The sequence below is a fragment of the Babylonia areolata genome, chromosome 15 (genome assembly GCF_041734735.1).
Source record: "Babylonia areolata isolate BAREFJ2019XMU chromosome 15, ASM4173473v1, whole genome shotgun sequence".
NCBI classification, from domain to species: Eukaryota; Metazoa; Mollusca; class Gastropoda; order Neogastropoda; family Buccinidae; genus Babylonia; species Babylonia areolata.
The window spans coordinates 24,874,062-24,885,133 of NC_134890.1; positions in this window are offsets into that span (position 1 = coordinate 24,874,062).

Here is an 11,072-nt window from a genome sequence, read left to right on the forward strand (position 1 = left end):
CATTGACTACTTAGTTGATCTACCAAGACAGGAGGCTTGACTTATTTCGTTCTTCAGAAAGCTTCTGGTTGATTTGTTAATTATTTGTTTCTTTTACTGTTATACTGCGTACTTAAACCATCACATGGCATTAATGTGTATTCTGATCTACAAGCGCTTCAGCCAATGATTCAGTTGAGATATCAGGAGTCTGTGATAAATCTTATCAGTAAGTTTTAACTGATTTTTTTAACTGTGATCTGTAACAAAATTTGAGGTTGTCTTCTTCTGAATAGTTGCGTCAGCTAAGTTGTTGGGGCATTACTTTCTTACCGGGATCCATTTACGCTTGGGAACATTTTGCAGCAGTCTGCTTCTCATTTGTGATGGTGTTTGCTTGTGTCTATCAAATATTCACTTGTGTTGATGTCGTTCAAATATTCTAATCCTCAGAATTAAATCGTAATTGTATCATACATGTGAACTGTTGTCAACTACCACAGCACCAAAGCACCCACCATTTTGAAGTATTGTCGAACTGAGGGAAAGCAATGGAGTCTGTCAATATTAAGCTAAGCGTTAAATTCTGTTCCGTTCGCTTACAACACGGGTCCTTTTTTAAAAAAAAATTAAAACAAGTAGTTCTTAAGAACGAATGTATTAAACTCCTAACAACTTAGAATGACATATTTTCAAGATCAAAGCTGTCACTTTTTAGTTTCTGCTGCCCTTTGCACTAAGTATATTGTAGCAAACGTCAGCACTGATACGATTTCACCCGCTGCAATTAAATAAATATATATGCAGACAGAGAACATTTTCGCCCTGATGTGGATCAACAGAGCAAGTACACATTCCTTTTGTTGGAACTTTGTGGTGGTGGGTTAGCTTTCAATAGATGGAGAATGGTTGGGAGTGTCAAAATGTTTTCTTCAGTTTCAAAGGTGGTAAAGTCAGATGTGTACTTGTGGTTTCAAAACTATGAATTCAAGTGAGCATGAGGTTTGAAAATCTAGCATCGTAAACACACACAAACATTTTTTTTTTTTTTTAATGATAATAGAAAAGCGCCATAGTTTTCAAGGCAAGTGATGACAACAGTTAATCTAAGTTTTCAGAGCTGAAGCCCACATGACCCTTGGTCTTCATTCCACACTGCATGGAACAACTCTGTCTGCAGTATATTACCCTATCTTGGCAAGCAATAAAATGACATGGATCTCTGTCTGTGTGTGTGTGTGTGTGTGTGTGTGTGTGTTGTTGTTGTTGTATCTACAGCCCTATTTTCAGAATAGGGTATAAATTCATATTGTTATTATTGTTTATCCCGCTTCTGTAAAGAGCCAACAGGCCTATTTAGAGAATAGGCACGGAGTAATTTTCATTCACATTATGGTTATCATTTACCAAGAGTTTGGTGAGTGAAACTTGTGGGTGTTTTCTTGCTGATTTTTTTTTCTCTTCTTTACTCCCCCCCCCCCCCCCTCCCCTTTTTTTTTTCCCCATCATACTGCCATCATCGATATCATTTCTCTGGGCTCCAGTGTAGAAAACAGGGCTCCTGGCATCACACACTGTGGCCCCGTCTGCCTTTCACTTTCCAGCCTTCTCCATGTCATTGCTTTACTGTCTGACATTGCAAGCTGGCGTAGAAACGCATGCTCACTGTTATATACCCACAAACACCTCGTTACTTGCAGGTGTATTCGTTTATCTATCAAAGTGATCTTTTCAATAAAAATGTTGCCAGGAACAACCCCTTTGTTGTTGCGAGTTCCTTTGTGAGCACAATGTGCATGCTAAACACAGGGCCTGGGTTTATCGTCTTATCTGAATGACTAGCATCCAGACCACTACTCAAGTCTTTTTGTGCCTGCGGGTTCTTTTATGTGCACAATGTTCATGCTAAACACAGGGCCTGGGTTTATCGTCTCATCTGAATGACTAGCGTCCAAACAACCATTTGAAGTTTTGTGGAGGGAGGGGGGGGGGGGAACCCTGGATGTGTGTGGTTCTGAATTGTGCTGTCAAGATTCCCTTGCTTCCTTGGTGAATGCATTACACCACTCTCCACACACCTGTCCAGACAAGATGAAACCCTGGGTGTTAAGACATTGAAGGTGCTTGATGTATACAAACATGAAGGAGACCTTATCACTACCGGTGCAAAAAAAGAAAGAAAGAAACGAATGTTATATAAAAAAAAAAAAAAAAAAATTAAAGCCAACTGCACATTGCACCAACAGGGGACCTTTTCTTTTTATTTAACATAAAATACAGGAACAAGAATGCTGGTTCATACAAATATGTCATCAAACTTCAACCCCCCACCCCTCCCCTCCAACTTCCTCCATACATGATGGTTGGCAACAAAGGTAAAAATGGACTTTAGCTTCCCCAGCAATGAAGCAAATTCTGCTATCTCCAATAAGTCCATTAGAACATGTCATAAAAATTTTTCTTTTTTTTCCTTTTTTTAGACTGAGATGACAAGCATTGCTAACCAGATGTCAAGATTTTTTCATTAAAAAAATTTTTTGAACCAATTATCATAATTAAAAAAGAACATATGTTCCATATAAATACATGGCTAAATATTAACTTTCTGTACACAAACTGACTGAAAAAAAAAAAACAAAAAAAAACAAGCCATGACACCATCCATGCCAGCACAGCATTCAATCACTAACGATCTGGCCTACCTTCATATCAGACATAAATCAAAACTTCAAGTACAGGCAACCACTGGGTCGTGCCCCCATAAACACAACTTCACATGGCAGACAGACCACAGACTATATCGTATTATATAAAATATAAAACACATCAATCAAGCAGAGCTCATGTGGAGATCAAAAGAAAAGTTTGTATGTTCCACACGACGGTCGAAAACCTCTGACGAACGCACACAAGACATGGGGTCTCTGAAAAGCACGCACGACGGGGTAAGCTTGCCTGTATGGTACAGCCGTCACAGACACCAGACAGAAGAAAGGCTGTTCACAGAACACGGCCAGTCTCATCTACACAGCCACTAGAAAAGAAAAAAAAAAGATATGTCTCATGCCTCTGCTTGTACAGTTGTGATGCGCTGCTTGCTTTGAGCATGACCATTCCAAGAAAGAGGTACACACACTGAGGCTCAAAACTTCACACAAAAGACTACCAAGCCATGATCATGACTACAAGGTGAACATCCATGCAGACCACTGCGACTGCAAAAAAAAAGAAAACACTGCACACTATACATGTATACACTCCTGAGGCCGTGTCAAAGTTCAAGGTCACTGCCGGGGAGAGGTGAAAGTTCAAGTTCACTCCTGGGGACAGGTAAAAATTCAAGGACACTCCTGTGAACTGTTGAAAGTTCAAGGGCATTCCCGGGGACAGATGACAATTCAGGGACATTTCTGGGATCTAGTGAAACTTCAAGATCATTCCTGGGGTCAGGCAAAAGGTCAGGGACATCCAGTCATGTGACCATTCAAAAGCTGCGTCTCCAGATAAAGCAAAGTGAAATGGTGTACAAAATGGTGTAAGAAAGTTATTCACATGAAATAATGTTTTATCTCAAGCTCAACAGTATATGAAACACATATATGAAAATGCTCACTATACTTTGGTCAGAAAATGTTGTGCAGTATGGAAAAACAAAAACAAACACCAAATCAGAAACCCCACCATCATGCCAGTTAATACATCCCAATTTTTTACAGAATAAATGTTCTTCTCTCTCTCTCTCTCTCTCTCTCTCTCTTAATTAGTCTTTCAACATACTTTTTTTTTTAACATCCACGCAGGTTGTAATTTTGTCATCCCGAATGTTTATAAAATAGCTGTCCATCTTTTTCTCTGTAAATCAGCCTCTGAAACCGAGGGCTTTAACATCCATGCAGGTGTAAAGTTTGCTGTATTATTGATGAAAAGCCTGCAGGAGAGGGCCCCTCTGCGTGGCCGCTTGCCAATGACAGCAGACGATGGTCACCTGGCCTGTGTCCTGTCTACCCAGTCAGCAGCTTCACTTCACATACTGGACACACCTCTGGTAACCTGGTGACACCTGTAGCTACCTAGACACCTCACCTGAACACACCTGTAGTCACCTGGAGACACCGTTCGTCACCTAGTCATACCTGTAGTCACCTGGACACACATGTACCACCTGGTCACACCTGTAGTCACCTGGACACATCACCTGGACATAATTGTGGTCACCTGGACACATCACCTGGACATAATTGTAGTCACCTGGACACTCCCTTTATCACTTGGACACACCTGTAGTCACCTGCTGGACACATCACCTGGACACACCTGTAGTCACCTGGACACATCCTTCGTAACTTAGTCACACCTGTATTCACCTGGACACACCCATCGTCACCTGGACACATAACCTGGACACACCTTTCGTCACCTAGTCACACCTATAGCTGTAGTTACCTGGACACATCACCTGGACACACCCCTAGTCAGCTAGTCACACCTTTAGTCACCTGGACACACACTCCATCACCTAGTCACAACTGTAGTCACCTGGACACACCCTTCATCACCTAGTCAAACCTGTAGTCACTTGGACACACTCTTCGTCACCTGGACACACACTCCATCACCTAGTCACACCTGTAGTCACCTGGACACATCAACTGGACACACCTGTTGTCACCTGGACACATCAACTGGACACATCCTTTATCACCTAGTCACACCTGTAGTCACCTGGACATACCTGTAGTCACCTTGTCACACCTGTAGTCACCTGGACACATCACCTGGTCACACCCTTAGTCACCTGTACTCACCGTCCCTCACTGTGCCTTGTCTTGACCGGCCTCAGTGGAATGGGACAGTTTGTACAGACCAGACACTGGGGGGGCAACTGCATGCAAAAGTACTGTAATTTTCCGCCACAGGGCCTTTTTGCTTTGCCTAATAAAACTTTTACCCCTGCACAAACGCACTTATATGGTATCATATATTAAAAAAAAAAAAATTTAAATATAAAAAAATTGAATTTAATCGAAAAACGGTCGTTGCTAACCACTGACACCAACCTGTCCATGAAACACCCCCTCCTCTACCTCACCTCCTCACGCACTCTCCCTCCCTCGCTCTCTCTCTCTCTCTCTTTCTCTTTCATACAAATACTCACACTCACATACACACCACAGAAAAAGAGAAGGAAAAAAAAAGTATCCAGATTCAAACCAGCAAACTTAACTAGCTTGCAAGCTTTGAAAGCTCCAGACGGAGCCAGCATGTCTCCTCACACGCTCTCCCTCTCTCTCTCTCTATTTCTATTACATACAAATACTCACACTCACACACACGTACACACAGCAGAAAAAGAGAGGGTTAAAAAAAAAAAAACATCCAGATTCAAACCAGCAAAGTTACTAGCTTGCAAGCTTTAAAAGATCCAGACAGAACCAGCAGCAGACACATACTTGGTAATGCCACTGATGTGCCTCCAGCTGACCTTGACATGCAAGCACCATTCACAAAACGCCCAATTCATACTGAACGTAATCTCCACAGTGATAACAGCAGCAAAAACAAGGCTGCTTTCAAACAGCCAACTCACCTACAGAAGTACAAACACAAATGCCATTTCCGGCAGGAGTAAAGAAACTTGATCAAACATCTCTTGATTTTCACCAAATGTTTTTTCCTCACTGCACAACATTTTCTGACCAACTACAGGTGATGGACTCAGAAGAATGACGATCTACATACCTCAGAGCCAAAACTCTGCTGTAAAAAAAAAAAAAAAGGCTGGACACTTTTCTACATGGTGGGGTAACTAGTGACAGCATGTATGACCTACACGGACTGGGAACATGATCACACTGAACACACCGGATGAAAGAAATAAACACTCAACAAATGATAAGTACAGCAGTGTTTTTTTTTCTTTACACAGTCTCAAACAAATGAAAATTCAATGAAAATGACAGCGTTTTTACACAGACTCAAACAAATGTAAATTGCAGCGTTTTTACACAAAACATACTTTTTATACAGTCTCCCTCCATCACACAATTGGAGAAACACCCACCCTTCCACCCCTCCCCCTATCTCTCTTACATAGCCACGTACCCAATACTTGTATACATATATACATTCATGTATGTGCACATACACCTTAGTATACGTCCACACACACAGAGATTTAAAAGGGAATGGTGTGTTTCTCACCAGCCAAGAACACACCCTGCCCAAGTCTCTTGGTCCTGTACAAAGTGCAGCGTGTCACAAATTGCACGGGGAATTGCGCACAGCTGAACACCAGCCGTGAAAAGTAGGATCAGAACTGGCACGCTTTGGGGCAGAAAGTTTGTTGTTGCTTTTTTTTTTTTTTTACAAGCTAGTTGCACTACATTGCTTGCTGGACAAACTATGTCTACAATGCAGAACACCAACATACTACATCCCGCACCAACCATCCCCCCAAATGGAATGTTAATTTTCACACACACACACACACATGCATACAAGTTCTACAGAAAGAAAAAAAGTCTAACCTCAACTCAAATATAAAATATACATAAAAAAAATAAATAAATAAAAAAATGCCAACAAGTTCTTCTCCCCCCCCCCCCCCCTACCCCCCCATCTCTGTCCTTCTGCCCTATTATCACACCTATAATTATGTTAACCATTGTTACATGCAAGGTTATCTATCACTGGAGAGAAAAAAAATCATGACACACAACAGAAGTTATCACATCGTACTGGCACATAACATATTACACCTCATAGTAAATATGGAAATTATACTGGTTTTGGAATGGTCTTTGTTCAGTATTTACAGCCTAATTCAATCTGTGAAAACAAAAATACATTGTACAAGATCTTCCCGAAGTTTTTTTTTCATTGTTTTGGGTTGGTTTTTTTGTGTGTGTTTTTTTTTTTTACAGAATGCATCTGAATAGCATTTGTAAAAAAATTTTAAAAATTTAAAAATCACAAGCAAGCTTTGAAGTCACCAAACACAAACCAACATGATCAAATCATATCACCCACAAGTATCACCATAGAAAATGCACTAACAGTTACACCAACTCCTGGCAAACAAACGACATTGAGCATTCTGAGCATCCAACACAAATGTACAGGAACTGTAGCACCTACAGACCAAGGACAATTTTTTTTTTTAAACCTCAAAAAATAAAAATCACAATGCACATGTGTATCAAGAGCTACAGATGTACCTGCAGCTTTACAAGTCTCCTTCTAGACCACTCTGTCCAGCGTTTACCAAGTGGAGTCAGAATCATTCACCAACTGATGGCATATGGTTACCCTTGCACACAATAGAAAAATGAAATAATGAATAAATGATTCAAACCCCACACATCCACACATCATAAGCGTTGCAAGACAAAAGTGTACCACCACCAGTATCTAGTAGTGAAAAAGTAAATTTTTGATGGGCAGTAAAAAATGAAAATTAAGTATAGCTTTTAATGTGTTTGGAAACTAAACCATGTGCAAACTTCAAGGTGTAAAAAAAAAAAAAAAAAAAAAAAAGAGCAAACATTAACAAAGCAAAACACTTTCACATTCATCCAACAACAAAAAAAAACATTTCAACAGGAGCCTTCACATCAGCTGGGCAAAGCAACCTTGCCTTCTGTTCATTCCAGTTTCAGTCACTCAAGGAAGCGTCACTGCGTTCGGACAAATCCATATACGCAACACCACATCTTCTTGGCAGATGCCTGACAGCAGCATAACCCAACACACTTGTCAGGCCTTGAGTGCATGCTTTGCAACAAGGGAAGAGATCACATGGAGGTCAGAAGAAGCGCTTCAGAGATACTCTGAAAGTCTCTCTGAAAGCGTTTGATATCAACGCTGACTCCTGGGAGGAATCTGCAATGGACTGTGACAAATGGCGCGCTGCTGTGCACAAAAGCGCCAAGTTGTGCGAGGCCAACCGGACTGCTGCAGCTGTTCAGAAGAGGCAGGCCAGAAAGTCACGGGCAAACAAGCTCCCTGACAATGATATGCCTGTCTTTGTCTGCCCCAACTGTCAGCAAACATTTCGTGCGCAGATTGGACTTTTCAGCCATCTGCTCATTCACAGATAGATTCATGAGCATTCCCCCACCCCCCAACCACCACCCTCCCCCCATCCCCCAGCTGGATGACAACGATGGTCATCATCGATCTCGATGGAAACACAACACCATATATTTGTGTACCTATCAGAGCAAATTTGATTTTACAGAATTTGCCAGAGGACAATACTCTCAATGCCATGGGTTCTTTTTCAGTGCGCCAAAGGCGTGCTGCACACGGGACCTTGGTTTATCGTCTCATCCAAAAGACTAGACGCTTAGTTTGATTTTCCAGTCAAACTTGGGAGAAAGGGCGAGAGCGGGATTCGAACCCACACCCTCACGGACTCTCTGTATTGTCAGCTGAGCGTCTTAACCATTCTGCCACCTTCCTCACAATTTTATGTAAAGTGACACGAAGACAGCAATGTGCACACCCAGACCCAACCACCCCAACACATACACACATAATACGCAAGCACACATACTGGCTAAAACTTATGCTTAACAAGAAGTTTTGGGGGAAAATAACATGAATATTTGGCAGTCTGTTTAAAAAAAAAAACCATAGACACTACTCATTATGCAGTATAGTCTAGTTGCTTTTTTTTTTTTTTTTTTAATGAAGGCAAAAACACCATCCCTTAGTGCTAGGTTCTAAGCACCTGTAAATGACAGATTACCTGAGGCACATGTTTTCCCACTTTGCGAACAAATGATGCTTCAGAAAAGGATTCATTTCCCACATACAACACTTTTCCTGATGTCTATAGTAAACCTCCTGGGCCTGTTCAACAGCAAGTCATAGATGACCAGTAAGCATAACAAGTTTGGTTGTTGTGCTGGGGGGATTTTTTAAAGAAAAAAAAGGGAATAAATGTAATGAAATTAAAACAAAAAAACTACAAAAAAAACACACATTAAGTAAGGAAACCTTGCAAACATTCAATATCAAATAAGTATTTCCCACAAACAACCACACTCTGCCAAATTCCATTCATTCTGTAGTTCTACACACAACACGGTTTATATCACAACACAAATATGTATCTAAAATTCTAAAATATTCTCAAAACAATCTGTCTCACAGTGTAAATGAAGAAGCCTTGTGACAATTTTTTTTTCTCATCTATCTGAGACAAGTGCTCAGTGATGTTGTTACACTACATCGGTCATACTGTGAAGGGATTCCAATTTCATTCCATCTCCTCTTCCTTGTTCTGTGCTCTTCGAACTTTGTGCAGCTGATAGCCATCCTACCCCAAAATACACAACCACATTAAGTCTGACACACATCCAACATGATACAGGGTTCACCAAAAGTTAAGGACCATTTTAGAACTGGCACATTTTTCTTCTTAGAGACGTAGTGAAATGATGCTGAATTTTTGGCAATGCTGCCAATGTAGTGAGCGCCACTCAAAACCAGTTTCTTGCACATGCACTTCCATTGTTTTTTTAACAATGAAAGACCACAGCCATCGTTTAAAAAAAAAAACACTGGAAACACTATAGATTTGGGACTGTAACTTTGATTTTTGCAAAGGCATTTGTCAAGCTGTTCGTGGTGTACCTGAACCAGCCCTGCGTGTGTTCCATGAAGAGTACAGTGGTAGACCATATCCAGGCTGCATAATTCAAATCTCTCAATTTTTTTTGTGTGTGACATTTCATGATGACATATTTGTTTTTATCAAGTGGTCCTTAACGTTATGTGAAACCTTTTTACACTGACCTCCAGACAGGGGAAAGAGGCCACATATTTGACCAAATCATATTTCATGCATGAAATTCAGACGAATCATAGGTATTTGTGGCTGCCTTAATTTGATCAAATGGCATAATTGTCGCCCAGATTTAAATTATAAAAACTGAAAAATCTGCATTATTATCATCTGCCGAAATTTCAGCAAAAACAAAACAACAACAACAAAAAACAGGAATTGTGCAATGTCTACACTGGTCTCTATTTTCCGGCATTAACTCTCTCCATACGAACGACGAGAACAGCGTTTCACCCCAATTACCACCATCAAAATATTACAAGCGGAAGGCTCTTACACTGAAGAGGTGAATGTTGACAAAGAATACCACAATTCTGACGACGGAAGCTAAAGGTTGGGTTATTGAGACACCCACTGGACATCTGAGGTGTCTGTGTAGAGGAGAAGAGGGGACTGGCCGTATTGAGTGAGTTAAGTGACAAATGAGTGCAGCGATTCATGGCTTTTGCTGATTAACTGGATGACTGAATCGTGTTCTGTGATGGTGGAGTTTTTGTTGTTGTTGCTGTTGTTGTTCACAGGCAAATCAGAACATATTTTGCTACTTTGATCTCTGAGTGAAATACACTATTTTGATCAAATCTTTGACATATTCTTATCCAATCTGCACGCTCGCTGTGGTAAGAATCTGTCCTGATTTGATGAAAATGATGTCTTTCACGCCTGCCTAAAACCTATGCACAACAACCCTATGCAAGGAATGTGACACCAGATCATCTGCTGTAGCAACCAGAAGCAACACCAACACTACAAAGGCAGGACTGCAGACAATAGTTTCCTCAAGAAAACACCAGACACGCAAAAGCAGGATTCCATTTTCCAAGAATCGTACGTCCGCCTTCCATACCTTTAAAGCTGAACATCAGCAGTAACACTTTTACAACACACAGTGTACACAGTAAACATAGACGGCAAATCACAGTCAGAAAAATCTACATATGACACAGCGCAGCAGGTTTGTATGACAACAGACACTCAGTATGACACATCAAAATACTGTGACAGGAAGGCAGACTGTTCTTAACCTCAAGCATACCAATATAGTCACCATAACCTAGCCTACAACTATTTCTCATCACCATAACCTAGCCTACAACTACTTCTCATCACCATAACCTGGCCTGCAACTACTTCTCATCACCATAACCTGGCCTGCAACGACTGATGATAAAATGTCTCTTCACCATAATCTTGCCTACAGCAACTGATGACCAAACTTCTCATCACCATAATCTAACTT